This window comes from Enhydra lutris, unplaced genomic scaffold (assembly GCF_002288905.1).
Source record: "Enhydra lutris kenyoni isolate GAN:26980312 unplaced genomic scaffold, ASM228890v2 scaffoldscaffold1, whole genome shotgun sequence".
Classification (NCBI taxonomy): domain Eukaryota; kingdom Metazoa; phylum Chordata; class Mammalia; order Carnivora; family Mustelidae; genus Enhydra; species Enhydra lutris.
Window position 1 is genome coordinate 5,209,895 of NW_019154085.1, and position 17,417 is coordinate 5,227,311.

Sequence of the window (17,417 nt, forward strand, 5' to 3'; positions counted from 1 at the left end):
CTAAAGAAGATGTGGTATATATATACAATGGAATACTATGCAGCCATCAAAAGAAATGAAATCTTGACATTTGCAATGATGTGGATGGAACTAGAAAGTATTGTGCTGAGCGAAGTAAGTCAATCAGAAAGACAATTATCAAATGATCTCCCTGATATGAGGAATTTGAGAGGCAGGGTGGGGGGCTTGGGGCTAGGGAAGGAAAATATGAAACAAGATGGGATCAAGAGGGAGAAAAACATAAGAGACTTTTAATCTCACAAAACAAACTGAGGGATGCTGGGGGAATGGGGATATGGAGAAGGTGGTTGGGTTATGGACATTGGGGAGGGTATGTGATATGGTGAGTGCAGTGTGTAAGCCCAACAATTCACAGACCTGTACCCTGGGGCAAACAATACATTATATGTTAATATAATATGTTAATAAAAATAATTAATAAAAATGAATAAATAAATTTAATTTAAAAATTAAAAATATTAAATTAATTAATAAAATTAATTAATTAAATCAGTTGATTAATTAAATTAATTAATAAAAATAATTGATAAAAATGAATAAATAAATCTTTAAAATTCCGTTGCTGCTACATAATAATAAAGATTTATAAAACTCTTTGTAGTCATAACTTGTATTTACTTGTGTCATATTTTCTCTTTAAAGGGGACCAATATCCTTTTTTGTTTAAAAATCTTTTTCCCCTTAAAGAGAATGAGGAACAGGGTGCCTGGGTGGCTTAGTTGTTAAGCGTCTGCCTTCTGCTCATGTCATGATCCCAGAGTCCTGGCACTGAGCTCCTTATAGAGCCCCGGCACTGAGCTCCATATAGAACCCCACATTGAGCCCCATATTGAGCCCCATATAGCAGGAAGCCTGCTACTCCCTCTCCAGCTCCCCTGCACTTGTGTTCCCTCTCTCTCGCTGTCTCTCTCTGTCATAAATAAATAAAATCCTAAAAAAAAAAAGTGAGAATGAGGAAATCCCAGTTACATTCAAATAATTATCCAAATAATTAAATGCAATGTTTGGATGAGTGCTTTAAATTTATTATTCCAAACCACATACTTCAGAAATAAGAAGACTGAGACAATGTTTAAAAAGAATGATTGGTAATTATAGAACTCAAAGCTGTACACTAGACACTTCTTAAATATGATCACTGTTTTAATCCTTCTTTCTATTAGTATATATGGCACCAGATATGCAATTAGTTTCAGTTAATATTGAGGATGTAAATGAAAGCATAAATCAGACTGAATCATAATATATCTGAGATCATAAGAGTTTGACTCTATATTTCATCAGAAACTTCTGATAGGTTAGGATAGGAGCAAAAATGGAAACATTAAACAAAAACTTTTGTGTAAACTTGGCTTTCAGTATTTAACAAATGAAATAATATTCTTGTGTATAGAGAACTCCTCCTTTCTTCTCCCTGGAATGAAATATTATAAAGTTGAAGTATTAGTGTGAACCTTTGTAAGCCCTCTCAGAAGATAATTCTGTTGAGGGAACCCTACGAGAGTATATCTACCAAGGCACTGGGTTTGGGCTCATCCTTGACCTGTGCTGTGACAGCCCTCCCCTGGAGGCAAGCTTTCAATCCACAGCTGAGCCATTTTGGACACAACTTTTTGTTTTTAGTCCACTCAGTGGTTGGACTTACAAACATCACGATAGTTTTGCCATTCACATTTTCTACTCTCATTTCGCTTAAATGCATTTTCCTTTCTCCCCCAAACATTAAGATAGTACAAATATTTAAAATTTTCTATTGGTTCATTATTTATTCCACCATGAAATAAATTTTGGTTTTATCTGCCATTCACATTTCTACAATATCACTTACAGGAAATGAGAGTAAGTTTTAGATCTTAAAACATCATACTTGATAATTCTGCAATAATTATTAAGCATTCTTAAAATTAGGTTTGCTTTTAAAAAAAAAAAACACATTCCTGTCACTTATCTGAATCTAATATTTTCCAAGCTTTCAAATGAAGAAATAATATAAACAATATTTCCAAATTACATATGTATTTTGAATGAAAATTTTCCTCTGGAGGGAGTCACCGAGGTCCTATTAGTAGTCATCATATTAAAAACACATACTAAACCAGCTTATATTTTCTGATAAACTTGTTAGAGAAGGTCTTCAGAGTCTCTGAATGTCTTCCAAACTACCCAGCCTGAAATGATTCAGGGTATTTGAAACAAGTTCATACTGCCCCATATTGCAAAGTGATTAAAGCATTCCTATCCATATCTACAGTGAGAAAACATGATTTAATACTGAGTTTAGGGTGCCTGGATGGCTCAGTCGGCTAAACATCTGCCTTCCGCTCAGGTCACGATCCCAGGGTTCTAGGATAAACACCACATTGGCAGTCTGCCTCTCTCTCTCTCTGCCCTTCCCCCTGCTCATGTTCTCTCTCACTTGCGATTTGAACCCTGAGTGAACAGAGGCATCTCCTCTCCTCTGACTTTGGGAAACTGAATATAAACTCAAAACCTTCAATTATGTTGGACTTATTAGTTTTTTTTTTTTAATAGGTAACTTGAAGTGGAGGCACATAGTACATTTGTGAAAAAGAAATATTAAATATATAGTTTGAAATCAACTCTAAGCCCTCAGGGGAATTCAAGACTTTTTAAATGTTAACTAGTCCCAGAAGTTGAATTTGTATTTCTTTTAAGAGGCGACCTAATCTTCAACACCTCTTTCTTCAGTCCTCACTCTATTAGTATCTCTTGATCTCTTTTCTGTGTGCCTAGCACCTAGATATGTAACTGGTATCTATTTACATGTCTGTTTCCAGCATTAACAGTGAAGTTCTTGATGTGTGTAATAGATCTTAGCATGCTGGAATTTAGCAAAACATTTCAATTAGCAAATGATAATAATAATAAAATCCACTGCTTATATGGAAAAAGACCAAAAACAAAACAAAAAAAAACCAAAAAAAACCCATAAAGCTTAGATTTCCAATTCATCAGTACAGAAGGGCTAGGAAAATAATATATAGCATTTGTAAAAGTATACTATGGAAAGCTGTTAACTTGCATAATTCAGACAGGTCTTAGCATATCTTCTAAAGTAGGATACAATATGCATATCTTGATGAACTGTAAAGCTGCCCACTCATTTCTTCCTTGTATTTCCACCTTCCCCTTTCACACTGGTGTTGTTACTTGGGCTTCCTGTCAAGTAAGTAGTTAAATGTGGAAATGCTCATTTATTAGAGCAAACGTGAGATACTATCAAAATTAAGACAAAAAGAACACTGTACCTGAATATAACATCTCTTTCTCTCTTTCTTTTTCTAATACACACACATTGCATGTTTGGTAGAACAAAACAGGAAATAAGGAAGATCAAAGATAATGAGGCTAGGAGATGGGAGACATAATTTTAGGTATCACAAGAATAATTAATATGTAAGTTTTTTAAAAATTATTTTTCAGAGATAAATATACTATTATTTTCACACTACTTCTGTCCTTTAAATCAGTCTTTCTCATATATGCCCATAAATTCACTTTTCCAAATCCTGTTAGGGCAAATGTCTTGCAGTGGTTGTGTGTTTCCTTCATTCTGACCATTTTTATCATTATCTGTATCTTTTCCTAAATTATAGATTAACATCCATTTCTAGATTTTTTTCAAATGATGTTTTCACTCGGTCTCTCCAGTTTTCACTCTCAACCTTCCCCAATGAATTTGAGTTAGCTCATCCTTCTGACTTGTCATTTTCCAGCTTCTTTAGAGCAGAGATTGGCCAGCATTTCCTGTAAAGAGTCAGATAATAAATGTTTTAGGGTTTGCAAAGTCATACAGTCTGTCACAGCTACTCAACACTGTATTTTTAAGGTGAAGGCAGCCATCTATGATATGGAAATCAATTGGTATATGAATGTTTCGATAAAATTCTGGCTAAAAATCATGCAAAAGCTTAGTACTAATTTATTCAGTACTAATTTGATGTATTATGTGCTGGTAACTTACTGCCATTTAGGATACACACGCGAATACACAGAATTGGTCCTTGTCCATCTAGCTATTATGGTATGAAAGGGAACTAGGCAATAAAATGAAATTATAATGGAGTGTAAAAACTGTTATGATGGGAAAGGTGAGGATATCATGTGAAGAATAACTTGGTCTGATGGGTTTGGGCTGTCAGAAAAACCTCTGAGGAACAGATGTAACAGCTGGGATTTAAAAGCTAAAAATGGATAGACTGGTTAATTATTTTTTTAATTGAAGGGTGGTTTTAAACTGGTTATTTCTTCATAGGTGTGCAACATTTTGTATTACTCCATAAATTTAGACATCTGCTCATTTCTTTCTTATCACTTTTTTTGCCAGCAAAAAATGGGGTATAAATCAGAGTAAACTAAGTGACGCTGTTGCAACATACTCACACACAAGCAGACTATGTGTGTATGCAGAACACATAGCGCTCTTTCTCGTAGCTATATATATCACCGTGCTCATAACTCTGTGGCTCACATTATTTTTACATCTCCACCTAACCTCAGGGAGCCTAACGAGGTTTCTCATCATACACCTGGAAGGTGGATTCCAAAACTACTCTGTGAGAAGCATCAGTGATTAACACACTATCTGGTTTGTAATTTTTTGAGGATCCTTTTCTTAGCACAATCACATTTTTTATATTACTGAGAGCATGCCCATTTGAGAGTTCAAAACATTCTCAAAAATAATTTAAATAATTTTACTTGGGAGTCTGTAGCAAATATAATCTTAAAAAAATCTGAGGCTATAACAGGCAACAGATTCATTTAGAGGGTAGTATTATCGTAGTAAAAATTGTAGGATCATAGGATTTTGTAGCCATTGACATCATAGGACTATCATAAAACATGTTTTAATAATTTTTCAGCAGATCAGTAAATAAATGCTTACCTTATAAAAACATTAAAAGTATGAAACAATACTTAGTAGTCACAGTATGTGGTTTATTTTAAAATATAGATCATCTGTTGGATATTTGAACACATATGCAAAGAATAAGGTTTGCATGAGAATTCTTACATTTTAAACACTATGAAAAGGCTAAATACTGTGTAAAATATATATAAAACTAGATTAAGGAAACAAAAGCCACTCATGCCTCCATATGTAAACATGGGCACCATTCATATTTTGACAAATTGCCAGTATTTTTTTGTATTTATTCATATATTTTTAAAATTTTACTATTTTTTTAGAGGGGGAGGAGGGTCAGAGGGAGAGAGAGAGATAATTCTAAGTAAGCTCCACACCCCACATGGAGCCTGATCTGGGGCTCAATCTCAAGACCCTGATATTATGACCCGAGCTGAAATCAAGAGTCAGAGGCTTAACCAATTGAGTCACCCATTGGTATATTTTTAAGTAAAAATTGCATATAATTAAGGTATACAACATGATGTTCCTGGGTCTTCAGGCTCTGGCCTAGAGGCTGGGTCTGTGGGGAGACTGGCCTAGCCCTAGCGTAGACCTGGTGCTGGGGTCCAGGATAAAGTTGGGTGTCCACTTCTCTTCCTTGTGGTGGAAGATGTCTCCTTGCCCTGGGCTGCCTGGACTTGGGTGAAGGCGGTTGGGGTAATGCAAAACTGTCTTTTTTACCTTCTTCAGTGTGTCTTTTCTTATGCCTTTCTCATTTTTTTTTTCTTATTTTTTTGCTCCACCCAGGTTCCATAATTTCTCACAGGAAATCTTTAGATCTTGTGAAGCTATTTTTGTACATGGATAGTTGTTCAAATTGATGTTTCTGTGAGAAAACAGGCACTGCAAACTTCTATACTGACATCTTGCTGATGTCACTCACTCCTGTTTTCTTGCATTTTTTTAAACTATTGCTATATGACCAACATTTATAGCATCTTAATGACATGCAGTAAGCATTTATTTTTCTAATGGGTATTCAATTTGTTTGAAGATTCATGACTAGGAATTCCTACCCCAAAGTGTTTGTTTCCAGAACCCCAGCTGAGGTGGCCTCATATTTCCACAAAGTCTTCTCCTGATGATGGCGGTCACACATGACAACAGATCCTGACAATGTGGTGTATTTCAAATCTTTGTCCCTTGTCTGCTAACATTGCATTGGCTAATATGTTGAATTCAAAATCAAAGGACAGGGAAGCATAAGCCTCCCATGAAGGTGAAGAGGTGAAACACAATGAATATTTTTCAATGATAATGTAATTCAACACAGTTTTCATAAATATTCATGTCCATTGCATGTGAAAACAAAAACAAAAACAAAAACAAAAAAACAACACTCCAATCCCAAGATTCCCCTACATCCAGCCAATGCTGGTTCTAACTTGAATTCTAGAATCTTTTATTTCTATCAACTCTGAGTGGCTTTTTGATCTGGAGACCTGTGAACCTCAAAAAAAGTTATCTGTCCAATGGGATCTCCCACATACTCAACATAAGATGGTACAGCATGCCTAGAATAAGAGAAAATTAGAAAATCTGGAGGTACAAAGAAGAGAATGGTTTGTGGCAATTCTGAAATCACATTAGGCATACATTGCTAGGTCTTTCTATCCTGGTTCTGTTCTATGGGAGTGACCCAATAGCCCATTATTCTCCATGGCTCTTGGTTTTGTCCTCTGAAAACTCTTTTTGTATCTTCCTCCTTGGCCACTTGTAAAAAAATGCACTTAAAATTTACTTTTTATTTATGATGCTGAGCAGCTTTCTAAGCCTGTTTCATTCCCGTAGAAAGTTCTAGGCCTAAAAGTCTTTTCCTATCACAAATACATGTCATTCTGATTTACTACAGTCTGACAAAACTTTTCTTAATTCAGCTTTGTCAAACCTATGTGGGACCTTCAATATATGAATTCCTATCAAGTCCATGTGCCATACATTATGTTACTGATTATTTTGGAGACATGATGTGTCCCTTTCTTTTATGGATATTTCTTTATAGGTGTCCTTTTGCATAGCTGAAAAGGTCCACTAGATACCAACATTTTACTTCTAGCTCTTCATAAAGAATCCACGCTTTAAAAATTTTTTTTTTTAACTTTGAGGTCATGTTTTATTGATAGCATCCTGGATATAGTCTGTCTCTAGACTTTATCCCTTTGCCTTTAATTTGAGAATCTTTTACAAGTTCAAGAAACACGAGATGAGAAACTTCTATTTTCCAACTAAAAAAAATATATAGAATATATGGACTTACTATATTTACACTCAATTCTGCTAGTAATACTTTAGGCAATACCTTATCAAAATGCAGATAATAAGAGTCAACACACATTTTCTAATATTCTGCCTGTAAATCATTGTGTCCAAGTCTTAAGTTCAAAAGGTACATTTCCCATCTCACAAGGTGCACTAGGCTATAATTTGCCAAATATTTCACCATTATATTACAATTCAGGTCATAATTTTTCTTAATAATTTCCTTGCCATTTTTTTCTGCTTCCCTTGGGAGTGTCCTTATCATTCCCTGGTCAACCTCAAAACCAGTGCATAGATTTTGTTTTTGTTGCAGCAGCATCCTGTCTACGTTCCAAGTTAATTACAAATATCCACATAAGGTTTCAGTAGCACAAAATGCAAGGATTTGTTTATACTGAAGGCTGTGGACCTGCTGGTATGATTCTGCTTCAAGATGGGATGCCACATTGACAGTGCTTTGTGCTGCAGGATGTGCCCTACACGCTTTCATTCTGGGGTGCAGACTGAGGTATCAGCAGCTAACTAGGGAAGTAGCTCCTCATGACTAATGACAGAAATACTAGAGAGGAAATTCATTGCACAAATACATTTCAAGTGTTTGCTTGGTTCACATCTTCTAACATCGAGTTGGCTTAGAGAGATCATATTGTTGACCCAAAGTGAAAGAATGGGGAAGTCTACACCTTCCCAGGAAATAGGGAGGTGGGAAGAAACTTTTGAAAAATTGCCTAATCTACTACTACTTACATTAGCAGATTTTTTCTTTATAATTTTGTTAATTTTAGGAATTGGTCACAATGTAATTTCTATTAGAAATTTACTGTTTATAACGAAAGGCCAAAATTAAAGAATCTGTTATGGTAATAACTATCTATTTCCTATGCTAGCAATTCAGAGCATCTGGATGTAGTATAAAAAATATTTTTGGGGCGCCTGGGTGGCTCAGTGGGTTAAAGCCTCTGCCTTCGGCTCAGGTCATGATCTCAGGGTCCTGGGATGGAGCCCCGCATTGGGCTCTCTGCTCTGTGAGGAGCCTGCTTCCCTCTCTCTCTGCCTGCCTCTCTGCCTACTTGTGATCTCTCTCTGTCAAATAAATAAATAAAATCTTTAAAAAAAATATTTTCTTTTAGTTGAGATGGTTACTCTAGTCCTGAGAAGGTAGAAGTGTCACCATTCCTTTTATTAAGTTGAAATTGTCCATTCTTAAGAATATATTAGAGTGAAAAATGCATTTAAAAAAAAAAAAAACAACTAGTGACAAAACTATTCATGGACAGAGAAATCTATGTAAGCCAATTTGTGAAGTTATTAATGTTGCAACTGGTATATCAATCTGAAAATGAATTCTATATTTGTATTCTAAATGAGATCACACTGTAAGATTGCCTCCACCCTTCTCTTTTGAAAACTAATTCAAATCATTCTGGCTTAGCATTTATCTTTCCACTGAAAAATTCCATTATTATAAATCATATACTGAAATTAAAACTTGGTTCTTAAAACTATCAACATTGAAAATCTAGGAAATTTGCAATTAGTCCTTTGCAAAAGTCATTTATCAACTATGGAATAACTATGTATCATCCATGCCGAAACTGAAATGTATATACTATTTAAAACATAAGGAAACAGAGATTCATAAGATATACATGCAGAAATGTTGGGCTGTATGTACATTGTTAGTTCAAATAATATTTTAACAGATTTTAATTAAAAAAATCAAACAACAGGGGTGCCTGGGTGGCTCAGTGGGTTAAGCCACTGCCTTCGGCTCAGGTCATGATCTCAGGGTCCTGGGATCAAGTCCCGCATCGGGCTCTCTGCTCAGCGGGGAGCCTGCTTCCCTCTCTCTCTCTGCCTGCCTCTCTGTCTACTTGTGATCTCTCTCTGTCAAATAAATAAATAAAATATTTTTAAAAATCAAACAACATAGACGTTTTTATAGATGATACTCACAAGAATTCAGCAAAATCATGAAGGTGAAAATAGGGAATATGACCTATTAACTGACAAGAGAAAGCGGAAACTTAAGCCTGCAGGAAGGAAAGCCAATGGACTTACAATGTAGGACCTACCCAAAAGCTTGGAAAAAAATCTCCAAAAGTGGGAGTTAGGATAGGGCCAAACCATAAAAATTGGTTCAAAATTTTATTGATCTGTAGAATGTAAACACTATTAGATCCTTATCTGTTACTTTTATTGCTCTATCTCAGTTATCTCAATTAGTTATAATTAGTTTGACATATAATCAGAATTATGAATATGTGAATATGTGTTAAGTAAATAGATGTCCTTCCAAACTGCACACAGCAGGAGACTGCTAACCCCTTAATGGAAGCTGGGGTCTGAAGAGATTTGCACACTGAAAGTGCTTGTGAGATGACACTGTAAACAAATCTTCAAAATAAGATCAAAATAAGATCAAAATAAATCTTCAAAATAAGAAGGCCTACATGTTCACCAGTGAGACTAACTCTGCACCTCAGTAGATCCCATAATGCTGGCATGGAGATTCATGCCCATCCTCCCACCATGCAGAAGATTATAGTATCCATGGGTGGAAAAGTTAGTCAGTTGTTCATTGAGAAATCTGGCCCACTGTCTTATTGATTTGCTTTAAATCCTAACCTTCAACAAACTTCATCCAAGTACTAAAAGCTTTCAATTAAATTCTTAGCTCCTCCTTCTTAAATGTAAATGAAAAAAATATGATAAAAACTCTGTTAAAGAAAGTTTCCCTATATTTAGGGAATATAGAAATGAAAACAACAAGATAAAAATTAATTTAGGAGAAACAAAAGCAGCACAAAGATCAGGAAAACAATGTTAAAGTAACAATTATAATCAATATCTCCTAGGAGATAGGAGACAGCAATGAATTATGAATTTATAGTACTACAAATATAGCACTTGGATATAAAAATACTTTTGAAAATCTAAAATATGACAGTAGCATAAAAAGTGCTTTAGCAGTTTACATGGTAAATTCCAGAAAAACTCTCAGAAAATATAAGATTAAAATTGGCTAAAAACAAAGGAATAAAAGGATGAGTCCGAGAAATGAGTAGTAGAGGTATGAAAAAGTGCTCCACATCACTCGGCATCAGGGAAATGCAAATCAAAACCACGGTGAGATACCCACCTCACACCAGTCAGAATGGCTAAAATTAACCAGTCAGGAAACGACAGGTGTTGTCAAGGATGTGGAGAAAGGGGAACCCTCCCACACTGTTGGTGAGAAAGCAAGCTGGTGCAGCCACTCTGGAAAACAGTATGGAGGTTCCTCAAAAAGTTGAAAATAGAGTTACCTTAAGACCCAGCAATTGCACTACTGCGTTTTTACCCTAAAGATAGAAATATAGTGCTCTGAAGGGCACATGCACCCCAATGTTTATAGCAGCATTGTCCACAATAGCCAAACTATGAAGAGCCTAGATGTCCATCCACAGATGAATGGATAAAGAAGATGTGGTATAGATATACAATGGAATACTATGCAGCCATAAAAAAACCCCAAAATCTTGCCATTTGCAATGATGTGGCTGGAACTGGAGGGTATTATGTTAAGCAAAATAAGTCAATCAGAGAAACACAATTATCATATGATCTCACTGATATAAGGAATTTGAGAAACAAGATAAAGGATTGTAAGGGAAGGGAGGGAAAAATGAAACGAGAGAGGGAGTCATACCATAAGAGACTCTTAATCTCAGGAGATAAACTGAGGGTTGCTGGAGGGGAGAGGGTTGGGAGGGATGGGATGGATGGGGAATGGACATTGGGTAGGGTTTGTGCAATGGCAAGTGCTGTAAAATGTATAAGACTGATGAATCACAGATCTGTACCCCTGAAACAAATAATACATTGCATGTTAATAACTAAATAAATAAATAAAAAGAAGTTTACTAAAGAGAGACTAGAAGAAAATTATAAAAGAACTAATAAAGCTGTTTAAAAAATAAAAGCATTTTCTGCATCCTTACACAATGATTTAAAAGGACTTATCCATGGGCACCTGGGTGGCTCACTTGATGGCTCGAGCCATGGACCCAGGGTCCTGAGATTGAGTACCGCATTGGGGTCCCTGCTCCTTGGGGAGGCTGCTTCTCCCTCTGCCTCTCTCTCTCTCTTTCGTGAATAAATAAATAAAATCTTTAAAAAGAAAGACTTATCCACATAAGTATATCATCATGAAATTTCAGACAGTAGAGACTAAAATGTTAAATTCTTAAAGAACGAAAAAATGAAGAGTAATACATAAAGGATTTAGGTCTTGAATGGGATTAATTTCTCAACAGCAACATCAGAAGTTAGAAGAAAATAAGAAATGTGTTCTAAGTTCTGAAATACATGATTTTGAACCTACCATTCTATAATTAAACTATTACTCAAATATAAAGACAGATGATAATTTTGGAAAATCATGACTGCTTCCTGTATATGAGCAAATTTAATAGAGATGGATAATTATTCTTTAGTGTCTGAGAGTGAATTAGTGACTAGCACATAGAAAACTAAAAAAAAAAAAAAAGTAAAAATAAAGGAACATGAAAATGATGAAGGAAAAACAAAAAAAATTTTACCATCCTGTATAGCCCATGTGTACATTCCATAATTAGAATTATATAAACAAGAACTGAAATAACCCAACAGTATGTAACTACATTGGTAAATTGGAGGTAAATTTTTGGAAAATGAACCAAGAATACTGTCACAGATGACTTGAAAACAGACATCAGGATGGTTTTGGGGGTGTAAGATGTGAAAGGAAGGAGAAATTAAGATTGGGAAGAAGGCAAAAATCTAACCCCCACAGGCTCACTTAACCCCATGAGACTATCTGAAGCATACATGTATATTAGAATTCCCATATATAGTACACATGGCAACTTTTTGCCTTCTTCCCTTAGCCACGGACTAGGGCCTCCATGGTGAGGGTGTGTTCTCTAAGGAGGCAAGCTCTCTGCAGCTAACTCTCATCCTGACCCAACTGACAAGTAGAAGCTGCCTGGTGATAGGACTCCACAGATGGGCAGCAAACTTTTCCTTAGTGGAAGGTCTGGATATTGTGTGTACCTAAGATGCTTATAGATGTTTCAGGTCTATGAAAATATACGCAATATAACTTTTAATCAATGTGAAACCCAGAGAATAATTCCATACAAGTTGGGAATGTAACTGAACCAACAGAAATACATTTCTTAAAATTCCTTCAAGCTAAATTAAATTAAAAGGACATGAATGCAATTAAAAAAGGAGGTCAAAATAAAACTAAATGATAAATTTTCAACTTATACAAACATATTGAAGATCAAATTTATACCATTCCAGAATTAATAAATAAGTCAGAAGCTGTGACTTAAAGAAAGAAAACAGGGGCGCCTGGGTGGCTCAGCGGGTTAAAGCCTCTGCCTTCGGCTCAGGTCATGATCCCAGGGTCCTGGGATCAAGCCCCGCATCGGGCTCTCTGTGAAGCGGGGAGCCTGCTTCCCTTCCTCTCTCTCTGCCTGCCTCTCTGTCTGTTTGTGATCTCTGTCTGTCAAATAAATAAAATAAAATCTTAAAAAAGAAAGAAAGAAAGAAAACATTTTTGATAAACAAAGATTACAGAAAAATAACTGGAAAAAATCTAAAAAAATATAAACACAATAAAGTACAAGGAAATTTGGCATTCTGATGGATAGAATACAAAATAAAAGAAGTAATATTACATTTTATCACATATTAATAAGAAAATCTCTACAAGTAAAAAGAAGTAATCAGGCTGTTTGTTTTCTTACCATTGAACTCAGAGAGTTTCTAAAATTTATTCTGTGTCAGATATATGATTTGCAAATATTTTCTCCCAATATAGATTTTTTTTCATTCTTTGATGGGGTCTTAATTTTGGTCAAGTCTCATTTATCTATTTATCTTTTTTTCCCTATGAATTTCCAGTTGCTGTTCTATTTTTACTTATTGAAAAGTCTATTTTTTCCATTATTGCTTTTGTGCCTTTGTCAAAAATTAGTTATCTATAATCATATGTGCCTAGTTCTGGATTCTCTATTCTGCTTTGTTGATCTAATTATCCACCTGACAACATCACACTAGCTTGATTACTTGAGCTATATAAATATGCAAATCAGGCAGTAAGAGACCTTCAACTGTATCCTTTGGCAAAGTTGTTTTCATTATCTTAATTTCCTTGCCTTCCCATATAATTTTAGAAACTACTTGCCTATACCTACATAGATTCCCACTGGAATTTTGATAGGAGTCAATACAGATCAATCAGGGTAGAACTAATGTCGTGATTGGAAGAGTCAATATTGTTAAGACATCAGTTCTCCCCAAATTGATCTAGATTGATGCAGTCTGCATCAAAACTTTAGTGTTTTTTTTGTTTGCTTGTTTAAACAACTGAAAAACTGTCTTTAATATTATTTGTAAAGGCCAAAACACTAGAATAGCGAAAATGATTTTGAGAAAGACCAAAGTTGGGGGACTACTTGATTTTAAGTTTGCTATAGTCTTACTATCTTATAAAGCTACAATAATCAAGGTAGTGTAGTATTAGAGAAAGGATAGACACATGTATAAGAAACATAACACAAACTTCAAAAGTAAATGCAAATATATACAACCGATTTTTGACAAATGTACTACAAGAATTCAAGGGAAAATGGATAGTCTTTTCAAGATAGTCTTTTCAATTTTCAAGAAATTGTACTGGAAATATTGGGTTTCCCTTTGCAAATAAATGAATCTTGGCTCATGACATATACCATCTATAGACATTACTTGAATTGCATTATAACTCTAAATATTAAATCTAAAGCTATAAGCTTCTTGGAGAAACCATAGGAAGACATCTTGTGATTTTGGGTTAGGCAAAGGTATCTTAAGATACAAAATGAAGACTTTAAGAGAAAAAGTAATAATTTAAAAGTCATAAAAAGTCAAATGTCTGTTCTTCTTAAGGCACAATTGAGAAAAAAAGATAAGTCAAATAGTAGGACATAATAGTTGCAAAATATTTATCTGATAAGGGACTGGTATCTAGAATGTAGAAAAAAAATTTCTTAGCTCAATATAAAAAATGGGCAAAAATTTTGAATAGACATCTCACTTAAAATAGAACTGTTGTATAAAAATATGGCAGAATGTTCTACATCATTAGTCATTAGGGAAATACAAAACAAAACCATAATTAGATATAATTGCATATACATTAGAAGGGATAAGAAAAAATAAGCAAATAAAATGTAATGATATCAAGTGCTAATGAAAATGCAGAATAAGTGGGACTCTCATACACTTAGTATTATCCCAAACTAAAAATAACCAAATGCTCATTGGTAAATGGATAATCATATTGTTTTACATCCATGCAATAAAATACTACTTAGTGATAAAAACAAATTAACTTCTGATACATGCAAAACCTTGCATAAATTTCAAGCATATTATGCTAAAAGAAAGAGGCTGTGATTAAAAGCTGTAATGTGTTAGTTCTATTTACGTAAAGGACTATATTTCAAAGGAGATCTTAGGTTACTAATAGCTCTGTGGATGCTTGATAAAATCCACTTTCAGTTTTGAGGTGTGAGCCATCAACAGATAATATTAGGTTAGGGGTCTTAATGGGGGTGTCTAATAAATCTGAGTGAGGTATAGAAAATTTCCTAATCAAGATATGACAATTATAGTATCCCTCTTCCAAGATATGGAATCTGGCAGTGATGAGTAGTAATGTGAAAAGAGAGAGTAAGAGAATCTCATAAGAAGGTAATTAATTACCTGAATGTATTGTTATGTTCTTAGTAAGTAATAGTCTGTACTTCATGAGAAACCATGAGATTAAGTGTAGAGCCTAAAACTAGCTCAGCAGGAGCATGAACAAGTTTTCCAGTAGCAGCAATTGCCCTAAACTGAGGAGATACACCTTGGCAACCAGGTCAAGGCAGAGGCTGTAGAAAGCAAAGGGTTTTGGTGGTCCCTGGAAGGTGAGTTAAATCCCAAGTGCATGCCAAGATCACTCAAGAACAAATTGATGAAATGATTTCTTGTAGTTAAAAGTTAATATTGAAAGAGGCTGTCAAAGACACTTCTTCAAGTTACAGAAAGCCTGTTCCTACTTGGGCTCCCAAAGTGGAGGTTCTCTTATTGAAAACTTAGCTCGTAAAGAGACATTGCAGTCTTAGAAATCTTTGTCGCTATTGCCTAACATATACACTTAAAGCCAGAAATCCTCTCAATTATCATTTTGTGAGGAATCTAGGATAAGTTTGGTTACTTTCTATTAGGAGAGAATGTTTTTCCTTCAGTGGATAAGCCATGACCTATATAATGGCTTGAGTCTTGGAAAAATTGTAATTTATCTTTTGAGACATTTTGGCCCTTTTATGCTACACTGAGAACAATTAAATGGAATCTCTTTATAGGTTCCCTTGTTCTCTGAACAAAGTAGGAGATCATCTACATACAATATCAGAACTAGATCACAAGGGGCATTTAAATATTTTTAAGTCTTGTTGAAGACCTGGAGAAAATAGAAGGGGGCTTCAATGAACCCATGAGATACAGCTATTCAGATACATTGTTGTCCTCAAGGTGAAGGTAAAAGATATATATTCTCTTGATCTAGAGACACACTGAATGAAGTAGAGCAAAGATCCAGTTGAGGGAAGCAAGTGGATTCAGGAGGAATTGATGACAGCATGGTATTTGGGTTAGGTACTCCCAGAAAGTGAGAAATAACATTTTTGTTGATGACCCTAAGGTCCTGAACACATCAGTCTCCTTGTTATTTTTTTCCTGACAATATGGGAGTCTTACAAGTGCTAATGTAAAATATTAGAAAACCTTTGGTATAGGAGTTTCAACTATAGGTTCTAGCCATGTGTTTGCTTCTGCTTCAAGATGTATTCAGGAAGTTTGAGTAATGATTTGGTACGATCTCTCTGAACCTTTATAGGTTCTGCTCCAGTTATCTTTTCTATGTCAGTGGGATTTTTAGCTCATGGAATGTCAGGTATATTGTCAGTATTCTTATCTGGAATATATATCAAATACAGTGAAGTAGGCAAAGGTATATCCTGAGCAGAAATACTTGATTATGAAGAGAAGAGTCCTTTGGAAACTCTAGTAAAAGTTTCTCTGGTGTGAATTTAGTATTACAACTCCACTTACAAAATTGAATTTGCAGGAGTGGTATCACAAAGCAGGAGGGGACAATTTTCAGCCATCCTAAGAATTACAGTTAAGGCCTAGAAGATAGGGAGAATCTGTGGGTATTTTCAGTATCTACCAGCTGTGTAGTGTGTTTACTCTTTAAGATTGAACAAAGGTCATAGTGTTTAGTGTAGAAAGAGTAGCATCTGTGTCTACCAAGAATTGCTGAGGATAATCACCTAGATTGATAGTTATTTCACTTTTAATGTATAATTAATATAATATTAATTAAATAAATTGCCTTCCTCTTATACATTATAGCCTTTCAGGAGACACCCTCACTAATGTATATAATAATGTATAATTATATATAATGTATATATAATGTATAATTAATATAACATATAATATAATATTAATTAAATAAATTGCCTTCCTCTTATACATTATAGCCTTTCAGGGGGCACCCTCACTAATTTGAATTGAAAGAGTTTTTTTTTCTGTGCTTATTATTCTTTTGTAAGAATTGGACATTTTATTTCTGGTGTCTCATATTTATAATATTTACAAGTGTTCTTGTCAGTAGATGGCTGTTGGAAAGTGGGCCATGTAGCTGTTTGATCAATAAGACCTCAGTTATTTTAAGACCTGTCTTATTTTGGTCTAAAGCTCTTCTGAAATGTTTTGCAAGTGTTATAGTCAAGATAAAGAGGCTATTTCCCATTCTAATTTCTCTTTACTAATGAAATGTTCAAGTTCAGGATTAATTCCATTGACAAAATGAAATGAAAGAGCTGGTATTATATCAGCATTTTCTTTAACTCTCAAATGTTATTAAAAAGTATTTTCTAGTTAATTCCCCACATTTCTTATAGTTTCATCCTTTCTCTGCTATCAAGTATTTCAGTCAAGTGTTTTGAATCAGTTTAATCATTTGAATTATGTCCAATTAATGTATATGAGAAATGTTATGGCTTTCAAGAGCTTTGCCTTAATTTGGGGGTGTTTTGAGTGTGTGTGTGTGTGTGTGTGTGTGTGTGTGTGTGTG